Raw genomic sequence first — 22,162 nt, 5'->3', positions numbered from 1 at the left:
ATTTTGCATAGGCAATTTTTATACCATATCACAACTTTTTCACTCCAGCCGTAATCGAAATTCGAAAAAAGTTAAAAATTAATCAACTCCAATGTACATCTATAAACTATCTACTCGTATATAGGAATTGATTGTACAACAGTTTAATTAATGTTTTATAATATGAAAATTTATGTTGGAATTCTACTCATAATATAAAAATAACATAGCTATCATTTGTCACTGGTCCATCTTTACAAACCTTATATGTATTTATAACCATCATTCATCATTTTTATTTTGCTCATAGGCACTACTTATTTTTAGAACGACATAATTTATCTTTCCTATTTGATGGACTTTTCGAAATGAAATTTATATTATATCCTTTGCAAAAATAAAAATCCTTCAAATAAAATATGAATATAATACGTATACATACAGTAATAAATTAAACGTCCTTTAAAATTTGAAACACCCCCGATATCAAACTATAGTAAATCCAGATGTAGGAAATTCAAATATAATAAGAAAATGCTTATCACGGCATTTCCTCGCTAACACAAAAATAACTTGTGTAAATTGTTGTCTGCTGTTGATTCCCTCAGCTGACTGGGTACGCCATGGCTATTTCATAATTTATTCTTTTTCATAGTTAAATGGATTAAAAAGTTATAAATCATTTTTAGTATGGAGCACTTTTAAAAAGTAGAAAAAAAAACGGTTATTGTGTGCTCTTTCTTTTTTTTTTTTCTTTTTTAAATATTTATTCGGTCATTGTGATGCTAATTTCTTTTGCTTAAATATGCAATTATTCCCTATCTTTGGTGTAAATTGTTTTAAAAATGCATAATAAATGAATGTAAATATAATTACAATATTTTCTCAGCACTAATGCTATTTTCATTCAAAGATGGCTGATAGTAGCAAGGGTCTTAATTCAAGTATATAATATGTATCGCTCTTGCCTTTTTTTCCCCTTACAGACTACTCAACTCTAACTGTAATATACTTATACTCTGTTTCCCATACTACAGGAATACTATTTCTTGTTGATCCCTCGTCGTATATCCAAGGGTTGTTTGGAAAGTCTGAGCAAAAATAAAAGCTACTTAATTTGTGTTGGGTAAACCTTTTTTATATTTCAACATTGTCTCCTGTAAAGCGTATACTCTTCGTCCATTACTGCTCCGATTCACATTGCTTTTCAATCAATAGAGATAAATACCATAAGTACACCAAAAAATACTTTTTCCGAAATGTAAGCTAAAAATCTTGTATGATCGGTCAAAAATAGGATCTAACCAGACACTCGTTTACCACAAAATGAGGAATTTCAAAATTACTTGATTATAAAATTAAGTATCCAAAACTGTGGGTTCTTTATATATTTCGTATATAAGAAATATCCGGATGTAGGCAACTTTTCATCTGAAAAATAGCAGTTTCTTGTATCCCCATTTGGCTGTACTTGATTTCCTGGCTGAAAAGGGTAGAGCATAGGATAGATAATTAATTTGTCATGTTAGTAGCACTTTCTGATAAACTTTGCGGAAGAAAAATAAAATTTGGTGTAGAATATATAGTTATATTTTACATTAACAACTACCCTGGATAACAGATTGCTTTGATCGACAAGTGTTCATGCTTACGTTGGTTCATGAGACATGTGTACTGACAACTCAGTACATATTATGTTTTAACCATTGAATTTGTTTAATTTTAATTCAAGTATGTTAAATTTAGGTAGACATGTACCATTACTTGTATGTTTCTGATGATGGCGGATGTGGCGTTTGGGGCTTCTTGTCAAAAATTCAAATATTTTTTTATAAATGCCAAATTTGACATATTAATTTTGTAAAAAGTGGCTTTTGACAAAATTGATGTTGTAATTATTTAGATATTATTAGGAAAAACAACTTAGGCAAAACACTTTTTTGAAAAATTTTAGGGTTATAACTTATTGACTCACAAATTTTAATACATGCTTTGTTGAGTCATTTTACACAAAGGTATTTTTAAGGGAGTAAAATATTTAAATACAGCAGTTTCTGAATTTCAAATATCAGAACTTTGTCAACAAAAAAAAATGACGCAAAAAGTTACCCTTTAACTTTTTTGACAATATGCTATAGTTACTGCGGGGGAGGGGATTTAACCCCCCATCCACAACCGTAGTCACTGACCTTGGATGGACCGGAGACAACTGCAACACTATTTGCTTTTGGTTCAATTATTGATAACTCATTTGACATAGACGCGCTAAAATGTTGTACAATATAACTGCATCTCTCTGTTACTTATTAAATATAAACTAAACCATTTGATAAAAGTTTTTTTCACAAGTTAAAACCGAATAAACCCTTCCAAATGTTTCAACCGTTCCTAATAATATTTGACAGGTTGTATATAAATGTAATTCGTGAAAACACTACTCCCTTGTTTAGTTATTATGGATGTTTAATAAAAATTGATATTGGCAAACAGCTCGTATCTACCAATTTTAAATGTTGTGCCATAATTTTTAGAAATATTCTAAAGACAATATTTTAAAGATTTTATATATTTTGATCTGTAAAATTAGATAGGGAATCCTTCCTTTAGAAATAAAAGGTTTTACGAGGATTCTATCGATCAATACTCTTGACAGTACTTAATTCACAAATTACAACGGTTATTAATTAAATTTGCATTGATTTTTCTATACACCATTGCAGAGTTGGAAGAAATTTAAGTAACTGTTTCTGCTCCAAATGGAAAATCCTTAACTTTAAACAAGAACCATAAATTTTTTGTTACTCAACAGAAGAGTAAAGCTTATTGTTAAATGTTCTATATATAAGATTTTTAAGTATTCTATAGATATAATTGTCAAACTTTGAACTTATTTGAGAAATATTTGGAGGTGGTCCTACACTTTTCAAAAAAAAAATGTGTTTCATATTTGATATCAGCTATTTTACAGCTTTTTGTGTAAAATAACAAATTTAGATAAGCCAAATTTATTCTACTTTTAAATTGTAAATCTTTATAACAATTCAGCATTCACGTTTCCAAAAAAAAACAAAAAAAAACGATAAGCATAGTCACATAAAATGTAATCTTCCCCCATTCTTCAACGTATCACAGCAAAAAAATATAAAAAAATGGACTGAAACATACCAAAACTCGCAAGTACACATATTGTTTACTTATATCAACAAAAAGATTGCAAAGGACGATTAATTTGACCTTAAATTGAAGAAAAAATATCTTTATAACTAAATGCTAATAATAACTCAGAAGTATTATGAAATAAGCAAGTTTTACAAAATAATTTTTTATGAGTTTGGTCCGTCGTTTCCCTCAGCCTCAACTATACATGTGCATTCACAGTAGGATATACCATATTTTCAAACTGTAGGATAGATAAAAAAGAAACAAAATAAAGTAAAGCCCTGGATTAACGGGAAGTATCTTTGAACGGAGTTGATATGACCATTTATTTATTTCCTGTTTTTTATTTTTCTTCAAATACATTTATTATCCCAATACTAAAGCCATAGCCATATGGCAAAACAGAGACTACATGACCAATTTCTGTAGTACCTAAAAGTTGACATCTTGGGATGGAAAAATCTTCTTTTTTCCTAGGCAGGTAAATTTTTACAAAAATTTATCCCAATATCTATGCTTTGCTTTTTTTTTTTTAAAGTGAATGGATGAAGGAAAATATATGAATGGATAAACAGAAATATATTAACGAATGAACGAAAAAAATGTGGAATGATCTGGAAGCCTAACTTGAGTTATCAAGTACTACACCGATATTGTGCAATATAATTTTAAAATAAAAGTTGGTCTTTGCCAATTAGGCTTCTATTTTCTCAACTCATATTATAGGGTCATAAATATATTTACATTGAACATAGCCCCATCAATCAATCGATCCCCATATCTACATAAATACATTTATCGAATAAGGCATAGAAAATGTTTGCATTTAAACTCGTAACTTCAGTGCACTTATGTTTTTGATAAAATGATTCCAAAAGAAGAATAGGTAAATGATAGAGTCAAAATCTTTTTTTTTTCTTTTTCCAATTTTTTAGTCCTGATTTGTGGGTTTTTTAAAGGCATGCTTAGATTTTTTTTTTGTCGTTTGAGGACATCAACCTTGAGCCTGGTATACATCTATGATTTGATCAATACAAATTCTAAGAGAAAAATTTAAGTTGGATTTTGTTTTGCACATTAAACTTTGACCTATTGATTGGTCTTGGGAAAGGCATGATATTTTTGTTTACTACTCATATTACATTTTTTGAGACAATAAATAAAAAGTACATCACTTACAAGTTGATTTCCTCCATAGCTACCAGGTATATAGTTGAAATCTGGACACTGAAAGAATGAAGGAATAGTAAAAACACATGAGAGGAATTGATAATTCCTCCCATCAGCTGACAAGCTGTCTGTATCGACAGCCCCTAAAAAACAAAAAATAAAAACACACAATCAATCGAAAAATGGACTCACAACGAGACAAAAATAATTGTCTACTCTACTTGGCGCGGAACACACACCGGCAAAGATCCACAACAAAAGCAAGCAAGCAGGCAGACTATTTACAACTTCAAGAAGACCCTTAATGACAGCCCACACCCTGATAACTACCAGTCAAAGAATGGTTGATGAGCTTAGGATTTGTCGCATCCAATAGACTGGCGATACCACTCATCTGGTTCCAATCAGGCAATCAACGCTACTTACTACTTCGACATCATGAGGACTATGTTAATTCCCAGGATCAGGGGCTTGGATCTTGACAGGATCTAGTGGCATATCGAGGCCATAATTAAAGTTGATGGAGGCTAGATTGAAGATTAGAAATGTAAGCACATATGAAAGTATAAGTAAAATATTTATTTAATCTAGCTCTTACAGTTTCCGAAATAAGCTTTTTAAAATTCCACACCCAAAGTGTCCAGTTTTCAATTATCCACACGGTAATTTATTCATTGAAAGAGTTGAAAGAACGGATTAGCACAAATATTTGATTTTTAAAATGAATAAAGTGTTAGATAGAGTGAATGCTTTAATGAACAAACAAAAATTTGATAAATTTTTATGTTTGTTATTAATGATTTGGCTTTGAGACCTGTCTGAGTATCCAGCATACTGTTTGGAAAGTTTTGGTGTTGTAAGGTCTGGATTCACAAAAGTATTGATATCAACCTCTTCAAAGTCATTTTTATAAAATAAAGATAGGACGAATCTACATATTTAGTGTCCGGTTCGGTTTGGATCTTAGACATAAATATTCAAGTAAATTAACAAGGTTCTCATTACCATGATTAAAAAGGTGATGGGCGACAGCAAGAGCTTTGAGTGGAAGCCTGGAAGGCAATAGGGAAAAAAAAACTCAAAAGTGGTGTAGAGACAAATTGGGAAATTTCTGGACCAAGTCAATGTGGGTTCCATCCATGCCAGACTGCAATCCTCCTGACTGTGGGATCTGAGGTGTCATTGAGAGAAATGAATTTCAATCTCCCATGTGGATGTGGTTGCCTGAAAGGATTCTATGAAGAAAGAATGGGCTGATATGTGGAATACGTGAAGAAGACTTGCAAGGCCATTGGGCATAGGATCAAAACCATAGTGGCGACCAAGTGTGGCCACTTTGAGATTTAATTGTAAGTAATTAAAGAATTAACAACTTAATTCTTCATTTTTTGGTTTTTCCCCCTCCTCATTTTATTTTTATAAATATCTGATCTAATTTGTTTGTTTACACCGAAATTTGTTCTGACATTTTTAAACTTAGAAACATTGAATAAAAAAAAATTGCTTCAGCTATTGTTTGGCTACATGATGGCACCTCGTTATGAAATATAACGGGGATAAAATGGTTATTAAGTACTGTTGCACGTTTTGGATCCCCACTTTGTACTAAAAAGTACTTTTACATTCATTCAACTTATTCATTAAACATTTTATAAGCGCATAAGCCATATTTATATCAGAAAGCACTCCCCTTAAAAAAAGAAGTCAACAGATCATTGGGGACTGAATTGATGCGGGAAGTTATAATATAAATATTATCTTACATGTACAAGGTACAAAATATAATATATTAAAGTAAAAATGTACATGTATATTTTTTTTTTTCAAAAATACTTCGTTTTGGGTTGGAATAAGAATGAAATAATAGGTATTTGATTATTTTGCGTGGTCCATAATTATAATTCCATCAAAAGTATTATAGTGTTGTTAAATAACATGACTCGAGTGGTCTTAATTTTGAATTTAAACTGCAGTTGTATAAATGTTCATACTACCACATTAAATACGTATTTTACTTGTAATAAATAAAATGAAATAAAAGAGGTTCGGAAGGAATCAAACTTACTATATAAAATAATCTCCCTTATTTAAAACAATAATTGTCCAAGATAAGAAGTAAGAATAGAAGACTAGGTTGTACAAAGACGCGGACTAACCCTGTTCCCCAACATTGTAATAAAGAACTAGTAGAACTTTGCATTTAAAAATATGCTCAATGTAAGGACTGTGGAAAGCTATATAAAATCTCGCATTTCATGATTTTACAGACTTCCCTTCAGTACATATATTGAAAAAAATCATATTGCTTAACATAGCAGGAATAAATGATAAATTCGTGACTCCTGTGCTTTCATTCGGGCTTACTTCAAATATTTAGAGCGCTCGTATGAAAACCTAGGCCATAGAGTTAGTTTTCTCGAGTTGTAGAAGTAGGATAGCAGAGAAGCTGACAGAAGGCGACCCTATCCGAAATTAAAAATTTAGATCTATTCTGATTTTGACTGCTAGAAGATAATTTTTCACCATAAAAAAAAAGTATGACTTCTTCTAGTCTAACGTTGAAGTAGACGGGGATCAAATATGCTACAGTCGATCATGTTTGACTGATAATTTTTCGTTTCTTCCCCGCTTATTACGTATCCATTGTCAATTTAAAAAGTTTTATGCATCCAATGTTTAATTGTTGTTCTTTTTGTCTCCATCCTACATTTTTTACTCATATAAAGCTATGTTGTTTTTTTTACTTCTTATTTGAATAATTTTTATTCCTTTGTCTTATACCAGATCCTTTTACTTATTTTATTGATTATTGAAACGTCATAACCCAATAAAGAATATTTTAATTATCTTTAGATTCACCAATTTTGGGCAATAAAAAAATAATTGAGGAACGTCATCAAGGCCAGAGATATATGACTTTTATGACTCACATGTAGGACTAAACTGGAATGGACCCTGACTAAACTGGAAGGGACTTCAGTTTTCAGTCCTTAATAACAACATAAAACTAGTTATTAACCCACTCAGAGAGGAAAAAATCTATTCATATGAAAATCTCAATAAAAACTTTTTATTGTTCATGACTTTTTTTATGGACTTTGGTTTCATAAAGAATCATGGAATACCTTATTAATGGGAGTTGATTTATGTATAAGTATGTACAATATACAAACATAGATTGATAAGGAGATTAATGATCCCTTAGAATATGATTCTGAAAAAGTCAAGGATGAAAATCGTTTTTTAAATCGCATATAAAATGGACAACAAATATAAACATCATAAAATAGAAATTGATTATAGAATTGACGTGGATAGAGCTGTGAATGAAGGGTTAAGACCAAGCAATAAATATAACTCCACATAAAAAGTTACAAATGTGATATGGGGATCTTCAAGTAGGAACAGGATATACAATACATAACCTATAAATTTTCATTGGTTTATCAAGGATAACTAATGATAAATATTACAATATTATTAAAGGAGGATGAAATGAGTTACTGCTATGAAAGGAGAACATTTTACATTTCAATTAGCTTCAGTACCGGGAAAATATTGTAATTTTGTTTAAATGAATATCTAACATATATTTTTAAGTGATGGAATCCAAGACTCACGAACAGATCAGCCAGAAATTTTGCAAGTACTTTACCAATCATGTTCATATGACATATTTAGGACACCCAAGGTCATTACGAGTTTGGTTTTGAACTAAAGGTTAACCTCCTCTCCTTTATCTCTTTGAATATATATCTCTGTTTTTCCCCTCTTCTCTTCTCCATTAGTCTCTTTTACATCCCTTTTTCTCTTTTCATCTACCTTCATTTTTTGTTTTTATTCCGCTCTAGAAACACCTGCAATGCTGGCATCCTTTATATACTAATATATATATATCTAGGTGTGTTCGTTTTAGACGATACATTTTTAAATTTGTGGTAAAAATGATGCAGCACTGTGATTGAATTCATTGACATTTTGATAATTTTTATGAAACAGAGTGAATAAGCATTTCATCCTGATTATCATTATGGCAAACATCAATCCAACGACTCAGATGGAGTGCAGGGGAATTTGATTTATTGAATTTACATCTTTAAAAAAAATGTATATAGGTGGTAAAGGGTAAAAGGAAAATGAAAAAAATGAACACTATTCTCAAAACAGAAGGACCTTATATTGAAAATTTTTATTTATACTTAATGCTTGTATCTAAATTAATTATCAAATCACGCGTATATTGAACTTTCTTCCACTTCTATATTGTACATGCAACTTAATTTGAGCTGTAGAAAATATAATCTGCCTCGATGAAAACAGAAAAGAACCGAAAATTAGCAAAGTAATTATGACAATTTGTTTGACAAAATGTTTTGGATGAGAACAGTTTACTTTTATGACATTTTAGTAGATTGGCTGCAAATAGCTAGAAGATGAAGGAAATCAACACAATCTCCACTCTGGATCTTACAAATAGATGGGCCGAAATTACTGTGATGTCATTCCGAGTCCAACAAGGATTTAGAAAGCAGATGAATGTCTCTGAGTTTTATTCTATTGCAATTATATTGCGCCACTCAAGAGACCAAAAGTCAACTAGGTGGAAGCCTCGTTTTGTTTTGGCCACAAGTAAAGCAATTCTTACGATTTATGAGAAATCCAATGAAAAAAATCGGCCATTATTGGGTAAATAGCAGCTACTTAGGTAGACTAAACTACATTTATACTCACTACCATGGCATTTAAAATGACCTATAACACTAGAATTGATTCTGACAGAGCATTAAAATGAAAAAAATATATGGATCTACTAGTTCAGCTAAAAATATGGGTTGCATTCGACTAATATTGTTAGAGAAGACAATAAATTTAGGGGCCAGTTCCAAGTTACAATTGGCTGTATTTTTTTCTGTACACCCTACAAGGATTGTGGGAGGATATACAAATCAGTTCTTTATGTTTTGTGGAGTGTCACGTGGTATCGAAAACTATTATTTTAATTAAGGCATTAACTTAGTTGTTGGGCTTGGTGGGTATGCCTTCAAATCACATAAAACCACATAATTTGTAAAGGATTCCTCTACAAAGTTGTTCAAGCCCAGAAATGCTTATGCATTAATAAGTTCTAAATATCTTTTAGCAAGTTGACTTACTTCTGGCAATTAACTACGATTTGGGGAAATTAGGAATGTAATTATTGCGACTGTAGCTAGGTGTCCCGTTTTTTCCTAGCGTATTCCTATTAGAAATTCCTTGCGTTTGAACTTCACCACTGATTTGGTTCGATACTTTCCTTCTTGGTAGATTAAATATGATCTTAAGCGAAAGACAATAGTAATAAATAGATTCCGGAAACGTAAAGAATGAGGTGAGCAACGTCATTTGATATTATTTTTATGAGCAATCTTTAAACTTTTTTTAGCTCTGTGATTGTTTTGCATATTTTTTATTATAATTCTTTTTTGTTGTTTTATGTTTCAAAGGAAAACAAATGGGATGGTGGGTTATAATTGAGGGTGATAATTTTGAACTAGAATGTTTATTTATTATTAAAAAAATAATGACAACGCTTCAGAAATTTAAAAAAAACTCTTTTCAGATTCCAACTCAAATGAACCACTCTTGCTTTCTAGCTGAACCGTTTTTTGGGAGTTGACAAACTGGAAATTGTATTCATTTTTTTTAGTCTGTTATCATTATTATCTCATTCCTATGAAGTAGAAATTCCCATTTCTACTTCATACACCTGTATAAGAAATCAAATTGAAAAATTATGTGTCTTATGAGAGTAATAAGATAAGAGCCCTTCTCACACTTAAACCGGCCCTGAGGGTTGGATTTACTTGTCTTATTTATGCATATAGTTGAAAATAGTATGATTTGCCAATATTATAAAATTTAAACAAATGAAAGTTTATGTGGTCACACTGACTATTTGAAGAATATTTAGGAGAAGAGCAGCATTATTGTAAGGCAATTGGTTCAATCTCAATATCTAAAATCTAAAAGTTTTCGATGATAAAAATTCGCTGAATCTTACACAGTCATGGAGTTGAACATCACATCGAAACTAAGGCTCCTTCCTGCATTGCAAAATCCCGCAAGCTGGATTGTGTTTAACTCAATTTTGTTAAAAACAAAATTGATGGACTTCTAGAGAAGGGAATAATTCGCCCATCTTCTTCAAATTTCTCATCAGCTATTCATGTACTACCTAAAGCAAAAGGAGGCTGGCGAATGTGTGGTGATTATCGTCAATTAAATAACATGACGGATCTAGAGCGATATCCTCCTTCAAATTTAGGGATTTCGTGGTCAACTTAAGAGGGATGACATTTTTGAGTAAAATGGACTTGCACAGACCTTACAATCCAAATACCCATGAGTGAAGACTCCATCAGTAAAACAGCTATCATTACGCCATTTGGCTTGTATGAGTACTTGAGAAAGCCGTATGAGTTTAAAAACACTGCCCGGACATTCCAACGACTCATTGATTCTGTTTTGAGGGGAATTAAAAATATCTTCGAGGAATGCACATTGGATTCCATAAATGCAGTTTTGTTGCAGCTTAAAACTTCCGGCTGGGTACTTACTCTTGAAAAAAATTAAATTAATATGGAGTGATGAATGTGAAAGAGCATTTCAAGGTATAAAACATAGTTTATCCTCAAGTACTCAACTTTCATTCCAGGACAACTCGTTACCTTTAGCCCTCACAACAGATACGTCTGATACTGGAATGGTAGCCATTCTGGAACAGAAAGTGAATGGGGCTGGCAACCACTAGCATTTTGGTCTAATTCCTTATCTGAAACGCAAAAGAAATATTCAAATAGGTTCAAATTTTGATAGGGAATTACTTTCTATTAAAGAAAGCATTAAACATTTTCTGTGGGCATTAGATGGACAAAATTTTGGAGTATTCACAGATCATAAACCTGTTTCTGTGATAGACATCCGCGTTCCCTCCTAGACTCCAAGACAATTCCGTACATTTGCATATGTAGCAGAGTTTAATTGTAGGATTGATCATGTTTCAAGAAAATTAAACTACACCGCCGCTATTCTTTCGAGAAATGTCAACAACATCAAATTAAGTCCCAACTTTCTTCCAGATGTCATTGAAGATCAAAGACTCCATGTCCCTAAATTCTTAAATTTTAAAGTTAAACCTTGTCTTAAGTTTGTTTCAGAAACTTTACTTGCAGGATTTGGCAACGAATACTTCTTTCGTGTCGTGGTGTCCTCTCCAGAAATTCGCCGATGAATTATTCATTCAAGCCACAAAGACAATCATCCGGGATTCAAAGAGACTTTAAGAAGGGTATCACTTTTCTATGCTTACACTAAATTACGTTTTGATATCGAAAAATTTACTGAAGAATGCAATTCACAAGTGCTATTTGGACGTGTGGTTGCAGGGCACTTGGAATCGCAAATAGGACGATCACATCATATAATCCTTAATCAAACAGGCTTATTGAACTGCTCCACAGATCCCTAAAAACTGGGCTAGTTGCACGGATACTAGAAGAAAAAGAAAATTGCGCAAAAATAATGCTACTTAGATGAGGCTTTGTCATATATCAAAACCCGTATACAATAGTACCTTCCCTACAAAAAAATATGTGAGGTTATCTTATCTAAGAACGTAGATAAAAAAATTAATGATTATTTTCTATCGTTTTAATTTATTCATTGACTCTTTTGTTAAGAAGGAAAATCATCTCAATCATGATCAAGTATTGCATCTACACTATCGTAGTGATCTCCTACTTTTCAGCATCTGTTAAAGGTAACGCTTACTGTATTAATTAATTTATTTAGTAAATTATTATTAATGGATTATGGAACGACGTAGCTCAAATAAAATCGTGCTTTTGAGAAATTATCTTGAAGTCAATGTGGGTAGGTTCACAGCTCAATCGTAGTTTGTGCTAAAAAAAATTAATTCTCTTTTAGATATTGAAACCCTACGGATATTGCTGCTCCCAACCCCGTATGATTGTTGGTGCATTCTTCTACTTTGGTAGCTCATTTATTAATTTGTTTATATTATGGTTTAATTAATGTATTACGATTTAGGCTATTAGTAGGATTTTTTCGAGAATTATGCCTACCATAGTACCTATAATTGAACATGATATGAATATAATTTTTTTATTGTCAACGATAAGGCCTTGAGGTATTATGGTTAGTATTATAAGATTTGGTTGAATAGTGTTACTTTCAGACATTTAATTTGTGACGCTTTTTTTAACGATTTATTATTTATATTCTTATTCTTAATGCCATGTTAATGGATTCATAGTTCTTCATAGAAACTACTTATTATTATTTAAAGGCAACATTTATTGGTATTCAATCACTTTTAATGATATCCACCTTTCTTGTAAAATTCGGTCGCACGGCCCCCTCCTGCGGATCCCGTTTAGAAATTTTACGGGTAATGGACTTCTTAAGGGACTCAAGAGACGAATTATACTTGTTACAGGTCTCATGCTCGATTCTCTATTAGAGATAGAAATCGCATGGGTTATTGCAGGTTACTATTGGATTTCATCGAGTTGATAATTTTTTGTCATTGATCACGATGGTGGCCTTTTTGTCCTCCGTAAGGAGACAATTGGCAGTCTTGAGCCAATAGAAAAATCCCAGCTCAACACTCATGGCTTTCTTGATGGCCGTCTTGGTCACGATCCTGTCCTTGCAAGCTTGGCAATGGGGTGGTCAGATTTGCATCAATTGACTTTTTGAGCCACTCCACGAACTTGGGGGATAGTTTTTTTCAGCAAACACCTTGTGATGTTTCCTTCGGGTCTTCCTTTCGGCATCAAATTTATCACACGCCCGGTAAACTGTACTTTTCGAGTACTTGAGAAGCTTGATAATATCATGCACAGTGAATCCCGCGGTTAACGGTTATTTTGGCCTGCTCCATTTGTAACTGTTGACTGATTTAAAAAAAAAAAAAAAAAGTTTTTTGTACTAACAACACACATTGCTATTCGGAACTGGAATTTTTATCACACAACCTCTAGAAGCCAAGATATACTGAAATTGTTCCTCATGTATCCTGAACACCCTATACAATATAGATATGTACTAAATTATTTCCTTAGTTTGATCAGAACCCTCTTCAGAACAGATTAATCAAACATTTGTACATTGTTACATCCTTAAATTTTCCTCATAAAGGAATATAATTATATGTTACTATTTGGAACATCAGATATGATTCTTTATTGCTTCCATAAAATATGTACATATAATGCACCATAGCATGACTTTGAAGAAATATTTTAAAGCTCTTTTTGTAAAGATAGGAATGTCCGTTGCAGTTTTCACAATACATTTCAATAAAAAGAGGTAAAGGCTTAACAAAGATACAAAAGCATATACCTAAATATTTAATCATTTAATGAAAGTTACCATGAATATAATTGATCACAACTTTTAAAGTCAATATTTTGACCTATTTAGGGGTTTCTTTAGAATTCTTTTATTGGCCTACATTGTAATTGACCTTGGATTTACTTACTACTTCCTCGTAAAAGGTGAATAGGAAAATGGTATTAGAGCATGATCCTCACACTCATGGCTATTGTCATGTTTTTTTAAATTTATAGGTTTTTATTCAAATTTCTGTAGATCCACTTAAGAATTTTAAGCATATTATTTTGCTTTTTTTTATTATTTTTGCGATCTTATATGATTTTCATCTGATGCAGGCCTCTGACACTTCTCATTGACAGGGTCTTTTAAGGGCTCAACTTTTGAAAGTCGGATTCTGCAGGCCAGAGACTTTACTTGCTACAAAATACAATGATCTAGGGGATTCAAATCTAGTTTTACACAAAAACTGGAACTGAACTAATGATTCACTGTTTCAACATCTCTGGTCTCCGATGTTGTACATTTTGGGATCCTTGAGGGACACAATTAGCCACTTCGATGTACCTTGACACAGTTGACCTTGACAAATTGACATAGATGGCCATCTCTGACATGGAAATGTACGGATGCTCTTTAAAGGCTTGACTACAATTTCAGTATTCTATTTTCTTGGTCGGCCACTCCTGTGATCTCCAAGTGGTACTTGGCACGGTAGACAGTTACCTTTGAGCTATATTTGGAAGCAATATATGTTTTTGCGGACATTCCAGTGACAAACAAGCCTGTAATCTTTTGCCTTTGTTGTTGCTGCGACATGATATTAAACCCTTATATAATGTTTTGGTTATAAAGTAAAGAAAAAGATTAGACTCTACATAAATAATTTTGTAAGGAAAAATGAATCAAATTATTGTAGTAATTGCTGAGGTAGTAAATTTTATAACTTGTTTAAAAACTTTTCCACGGCCCAGTATAACTGACTCTCAAGGATATTCATCATTATTGACTTCATCCTTGATGTCATGAAGTAACATAGAAATATGCATATACTTTACATTTTAATTGCACAAAAACCCTTTTTGTGCAAAAGTTTTTTATTGTCCTCCTCAGGTTATGATGAATTATGTTTGAATGCCATATGTGAGTAGAAGCAAAAATGCCTTTAAATGAAAGGTGATTCCTTCAATAAATGTAATTCTTAGAAGACAAAACCATATAAAACTTGGGATAATTACTTTTAAAGCCTTCGGAATTAGTGTGCCTATGTACAAAAATATACAGTTCTTGATTTCTTTATTTTTGCAGTTTAAATCATTGTTCATGGAAAAAAAAAAAAAGGCAATTATGATTCAGCTCCTCTTCCACCTCATCAAAAAGTATAAATGGTTTTACATATGTATACTTACTCGATAAAGTTATTAAGATTGACCTACAAAATAAGATGAGTAGTTATTATTCATGTGGACAATTGAATACTTCTTCCGTTTTTATTATTATTATTGATGTTGTTTAACGAACCATAAGGGATAACGATAAAAGAAAACTATCATCAGTTAAACGTAATTTGAAAAATAATTAGTATAATGAAGAACGGATATGATTAAGGTATATACGTACGAAGTGACGCTATAATATGTAATCACACGTAGTTGAAAATGATTATATTGAATGAACCTTTAAACTTTTAAATGAAATTTAGTTTTGATGCTGAGACGTCTGCAGGATTATATTTTGAGAGGGGTTATTTTTTTAAATTAAAAAAAAAAAAAATGAAAAATTAATATTTTTAGAAAAAAAATTAGCAAATCCACAACTCTTCACAGAAAATGTAATTTTCGGAAAGAAATTTCTTACACGTAATTTTAATTAATAAAATTTTGAAAAAAATTTATAGCTATTCTCAAAAAATTTCCAATAATAAATTATAAAGGAATAATTAAAATTTTCTTTTATTGGGAGGAGGAATATAGCCCATACCCTACGGAGCATCATGAGCAAATTGATTTACTCAAAGCCCCCTTGGCGATTTTGCACAAAAGATCGTAGATGTGAGTCCCTAAAAAATAGAAAAACATGCAGCATTGATGTCGTCTTACCCTAGCTCAAATAACATTATACAAATGGATGATGTATTTTACAGGAAGACTGTACTCTATCCCACAACTCCAAAGACAGTCCAAAACTGTGTTCCGACAACTTGTTCAAAGAGATTTGACCTCCCTTCTTACCATATCTTAATCATTTCCATTACTTTTTGGGAGAGGGTGTAATTCAGAGTAAGGCCAGCATAAGATAGAATACTTATCACAGGGACATCTTTTAGTACGAAGTAATTTAAGGTGTTTCCAAATTGAACGCCAAAGCTACTCCTCTTTAACTGACTAAGTTATGTCAACGGATTACTAAATTCTACAGCCCATTTTACCTTCAAACTTATTTTTCTATACTAGTTTTACCGTGAGAGTGACGTGCGTCGCAGAACAAGAAACATAACCCTTAACAGTTTCTGAACAAATCTCAAGTATTCAATTTTTTTTTTTCCCCTCAAAATTTAGTACTTTGGGACTAAATAGGGATTTGTAATAATAAATGTGTGAAATATTTTAATTAAAAATCCATTGATCAATTATAAGATTAGTCATTCTAATTACCAACCATTAAATGATGCTATCATTTCATTTTGATTCACAAAACCAATCTGGTCATTATGTACAAATGAGATAATGGGTATTATAATGGTATTTGAACTTTATAAAGTGTCACATATTACTTATATTTTACAACTTTGAATTAAAATAGTCTAAAATCAAAACATTAATAATTCGATCATCCTTGAAATATTCATTTATTGCATTATCATTATTCTAAGTATTTTAAATCCTTCATTTAAAATAATTGAAATTTCATTTTTTGATTGCAACATGTACGTACATAATCCCAACTTCAACACAACATATACAAAAAAAGGTCATTGAATCAGATTAAAAATACCATTTTCAAAAAAGGTCATTAACCCACAACAATCCTTTTATACTAAATTTTTTCTAAAAAAAATAACAAACTACATAAAAAATGCCCTGCATTATGGGACTTTGCTAACATTAAAATAGACTCTGCTAGATACAAAATTCTAAATTATTCTCTGAAAAAAATGAAATTTGATATTTAAAATTATTTAAAAAAAAAAAAAAATCCATACATATATCTTAGTCTTAAGCCCCACTCATTGTAAAATCGACCGTGTGTATACCACCTAAGAAAATATCAAGTTCGCCAAGTATCACTTTTATGATACAGCTGAATGTGTAATAACAAAATTTTAACCTATTTACGACGTTCCTCAACGTACCAGTAAAGGGAGCTCATATACCCCAGTTTGAACACCACGGGTTTATTTAATTAAATAGGAATATTAATAAATGTGAATTCCGGGACAAGTTTTTATTTAGAGCGATGATATCTTCATGGTAAGGTTGTAAACTATTTAGGCCAACCTCGTATATCTCTTTATTCCTTGTACTAAAAAATTCGCAAATTGAAACATAGAAAATTAAGAAAAATAAATTATTGAAGGGAAGTTCTTTAATTCAGGATATATTTATTCCTAATTATGTAGACATAATCCCTTGTCACTGAATAAGATAAGTGTATTGAAAACAATCCTCCATTAAGTATTTTCAAATGTAATATTACGTGGCTACGTTAAGTAAATAATAAATCATTGTAAATCTCTTTATAAAAGTAAGAATGAAAATTGATTTAATTGATTATAATGATACAGGAAATGATTATTTTAATACATACAATCAGCTGAGAAAAAGAATATATCTTATAATGTAAATACTACGTGTAAAGTAAAAATGTATACATTCTGACATTATTAAGAACAACAAGCCGCTTCGAAATAAATCAAAATTGATAATTGTCAAAAAATACAAAAAAGAATATTATAATTTAATATGGCAACCCCTATTGGCGGCACGGGCAATGCATAATCTCTTCTGTAAGTCCATATACCCAGTCGTTATTATAAGCCTTGGAGATCTTTGCACATCGTTCATTGACTGTGTTTTCAGGGCATCAATACTTTTGTACATACAGGCTTTATTATCAATTTGCAGCCGAAGGTATACTCCAGAAGTTTGAGATACAAACAGTAGGGCGGGACATATTAACTTTTTACCGCTTCCAGCTAAGTTGAACGGAGGTTATGTTTTAACACCTATTTATTTTTCTGGTATAGGTATATTGGTACAGTAAGAGGCAATTAAATTTTTGAGAGGTTAAGGTCAAGAAAACGCAAAACTTCAAAGATGCATAATCGATCATAACTTCGAAAAAAGTAAGATATATTACTTAATTTGATTTTAGGTGAAGGCTTCGCTCTCTACCAAGTACCCATTCAAGTTCCTTATTATTTTTATTCCCCAAAAGATACACATTATTATCGGAGAACTCCAGAGTTACTTTTGAGGTGAGCCCTGGAGCACCATCCTGCTTCAAAACCTTCCACCTCTTTTTTTATGGTTTCCTGGACATTTTCATCCTGGAAAAATGGAAGCTGTTTATATGAGACAGATACTATTCAGTAGGAGGCCTTCACAACCTCCTTCACAAAATTGTAATTGAATGAGGGATTTCTCTCAGAGTCGCATGTCTATCCACCTATTCTTCGGGTACCATCTTTCTTTTTATATTATAAACAGTCACCCTGTAAATACGTAAAGTATCATAGTCTGGGAGTTGTGACTGAAATAGTGGTTAATATTGTCTAGTTTAAGAAATATTTTGAAAAAAACAACAACAACCACAAATTAATTGTATGTATTTTGTATATGTGTACAACTACTTTAGTATTTATGCTTATGTTCTAGTGGCGTGATATTTATGAACGATTCATTTAAAATGAACCCCTGTGATACAAGAGTAAAACTAAAGAATTCTTGTAATAAACAATTTATTCAATTTCAAAAAACTATTACAAAACGATTGTCTTTACGCATATCTTAATAATGAGATACATTAACCGAGCTCAACATAACACCAAGGAGTTCCTTACGAACTAATCATAGACGTGTTCGCAATATTAACAGGCAAGGATGTCAAGAATTGATTCTGAGGTTGTCTAGAGAAGGTCATTGAGAATAGAGAAGATTTTATTCGCTAAGTTAATAGTTCAAAAGTAAATAAACTTAGCAAACGTTTTCTTGTGTTTGCCTTTATTTTTGAAAAAGATATGAGAGTTCTTACAACTTATGATCTTCGGGTGTCAATATTGTTTCCACTATGTACATGTTTTTATATCTAATAGTTACATGTAACTTCATCACTTTGTTTAATAGTTATAGCAGGGTTACTAATATACTATTAAATTATTATTGATATTCATGAAAATCGAGTGTATTTTGGACATTTTAAAATAAATTAATACCGAAAATGAACATGGTAACCCTGACAATTTGAAAAATGTTTTGAAGGAGAGTAGCTCAGCTGTCATTACGTTTAATTAGATCAACAACAGTCAGCAGTGACACAAGAGGAGGGAGATAAGGAAAAAAACTAATGCCATTGGCAAGAATTAGCCCACACGAAAGTTTAATCACGTTTTGAATATAATTGAAATTAGTGGAAAAAGGAAATTCACAAATTAGGAGTTAAATAATAAGGACAACAGCTTAGCATAAGAAAAGGCATTCTTAAGTTTACCAACTCAAAAAAACAGTCTTGGTAAAAAAATACACACGATTTGCATCACTAATTAAAAAAGAAAGATTGAACGACTCATGATGAGTCGTTCTTTTATGAACAACAGATAAAGAACCAAGTCATTCAAAAGAGTTTATTTTCACATCCCTACTATGTGGTTACATATATTTGTGCGTTCAAATAATTGATACCTCCTTTTCCTTATGTTTGTTTTATATAACGTAAGGTATTTGCATAATGCGGTTATTTGCGAAATACAAATGCATTTATCTGGGTACATTCTACATATTTCAATTTACCCCTTATTGAGAATGTATCAAAATTTGTGCTTACATAAAGGGGTTACTCATTTGATCACGTTTTTCCTTCTTTCGTGGTAGACATTTTATTGCAGACTCTTTATATTTTTTTTAGAATAAGGGTGTATCCTAATTTACGAGTAATATGTTTTGTTAAAGTTGATTAATATATACACAAAAAGTATTGAAAACCTTTGAGAAATATCGAATAACTAATAATTTAATCAAACAATCATTCACACTTGTAAAATAAGATATATCGTTCATTAAATTTTGTATCTTTTTATTTAAAAAAATGGCCATCTAAAACCTCTCAATGGAGAATAATTTAACGGAAACAAAAATATGAAAAAATCACCGGGTATTAGAATACTGAATTTTGGTATAGGGGCAGTAAGGAACCATCTGTAGGACTATATATATATATTTTTTTTTTTTTTTTTTTTGGGGAGGGGGCTTGGTTTTCTGATTTTTTGAAAAAGTCAAAAATGTTCCTTAACTTTTCCCGTAATCTTAATGAATAATAAATAAATAAAAAAATCACTAGGTATTACAATACAGAAGTTCAACGTACAGACAATGGTGTACACCACCTATCTGATAGGATTTTTAAAACTGTTAAAACAAAACTTTAGATGTGTAATTTCATTATGAAACCAAAATTTAATTTTTTTATTTCGCCTTTTGGAAAAAGGAGGGTATCTCAGCATACTCTGTAGTATGTACTCGATAAAAGTAAATCAAAAGTCATTAGTCATGAATGAAACAAAACTGATTTTAAATATATATAAATAGTGTTTTAATGATCACAGGGGAAAAGAGTATAATTCAAATCAAACACCCAAAAACTAAAGAAACGTAAAGATTATTCAATAGTTAGAATTGGGATTAAACCAATATTCAAAAGGAATCAGTTTGTCCAAATTCATGTGGTATCTATGTATAGCTAAGAATATAACCTAATCCCAGGACAACTGACACGATAATAAGTCTTATAGTTATTCCTGGTATTAATATTTATATTAATACCAGGAATATCTACAACTTCAATTTAGCAGTCGATATAAGTTATAATAATCAAAAGCTAAATAATCTGTATTGTCAAATTAAATGAATAGCATAGATTTAATAAGTGACCATATTTTCGATGTGTTTTGCTTGTTTACCTTCTTTATCCTTCCAAATAAGTTGCTGTTTATGAAGTAATTATATTGTCAATGAACTTGAATAATATTTCTTACTTCCCAATGGTATCCTCAAAACATGAGTACTTCCAACATTTTTTTTTTTCGCTGTTGATTTGTATATTCATGATCCCTACTATTCAATGGTGAAATTTCAATGACGTTAAAAGTTGTAATATAATAATTGGGAAACGCTATTTTGGAGTCTCATAGCTCATATTTAAAATATAATAGACACATTTCCAATAGGTCGTTATGAGGCTTTAAGGATATAAAAAGACATATGATCTGAATTGAATACAACTTGATGCCAAAGAAAAACAGAATTTTATATAATTAATAGGTACTAGAACTGCCTACAAAATGGCTTAATTTAGTTTTGGATCAATTAAAGACAATAAAAATATGATAGTTTTTCAAAAAAATATTATTTTTGTCAATGTTGAATGATGAAATAGCATTTTTTTTCTTCATATTATGGTCTCATATATAGACTATAAATATCTAACTAGGTTAAATATTTATTGTCAAACCTGGTCTAACGGGTTTGACTTGTTTTTCAAAGTTAGAATTGCTACAGCATAGGAAACTTGGTTTGAGAGATCACCTCCAATAAACAATCGTTCTTTTCAGTTTATCTTGCCAGACCACTTGATACAAATTTGACTTTATACATATATCTTTGATAGACAGTAAAGACTTAAGTTATGATATTTGTTGAGCACATTTTGACATCCAAATACCCGGCAATACTCAGATACTCCTTAATCTTATTGAAAAATGGTTGTTCTCCTTATTTAATTTTATTGTTCTAGACCCTCAAGATGACAGAAGTCAAGAATGGTAAGGTCACACGAACACGCTTTATTAATATGTTTCTTTTTTCTCTCTCATTTAATTATTCAATTCATAAGCTAGGTTAGATCTACAGTATGTTCAAAAATTGATGGTGGTATTAAAAATATCAGTATAAAATGGCTCAGAAAACACCCCAAGATGTTTGTTAAAATTCAATATCCGAAATGGTGGTTAGAGAGCACTCATTGGGACAAGGGGCAAGGCTATTGGCATGATAGAGGGTGGATCAAGCCAGAGAGACATTGCTGAAAGGTTACAGATTACTCACAGGAGCATTGAGAATTTGTGTAAGAAAAAGAAGGATGGATAATCCCTTGCAAATCAGATGGGTCGAACAAAGTAGAAAAAAATTAGTAAAGTTCCCAAACTGGTGATTTCAAAATGTTTGACCAAAAAGAGGCAATCCAC

The 22,162-nt window shown here is 31.2% G+C and overlaps 2 long non-coding RNA genes across 2 annotated transcripts; one reads left to right on the top strand and one right to left on the bottom strand.

Moving 5' to 3' along the window:
* Positions 1-10,114: 10,114 nt before the first annotated feature.
* Positions 10,115-11,915, bottom strand: LOC121119772 (uncharacterized). Its single transcript, XR_005864845.2, has 4 exons — positions 11,514-11,915; positions 11,172-11,463; positions 11,016-11,119; positions 10,115-10,905 (listed from the first exon to the last, which is right to left on the bottom strand). It is a non-coding gene; the product is annotated as an uncharacterized lncRNA (long non-coding RNA).
* Positions 11,916-12,031: 116 nt separating this feature from the next.
* Positions 12,032-13,306, top strand: LOC121119765 (uncharacterized). The gene is made up of 2 exons (XR_011780302.1): positions 12,032-12,340; positions 12,397-13,306. It is a non-coding gene; the product is annotated as an uncharacterized lncRNA (long non-coding RNA).
* Positions 13,307-22,162: the final 8,856 nt, after the last annotated feature.

The sequence above is a fragment of the Lepeophtheirus salmonis genome, chromosome 1 (assembly GCF_016086655.4).
Source record: "Lepeophtheirus salmonis chromosome 1, UVic_Lsal_1.4, whole genome shotgun sequence".
Classification (NCBI taxonomy): domain Eukaryota; kingdom Metazoa; phylum Arthropoda; class Copepoda; order Siphonostomatoida; family Caligidae; genus Lepeophtheirus; species Lepeophtheirus salmonis.
This window is presented reverse-complemented; position numbering and strand designations above follow the sequence as displayed.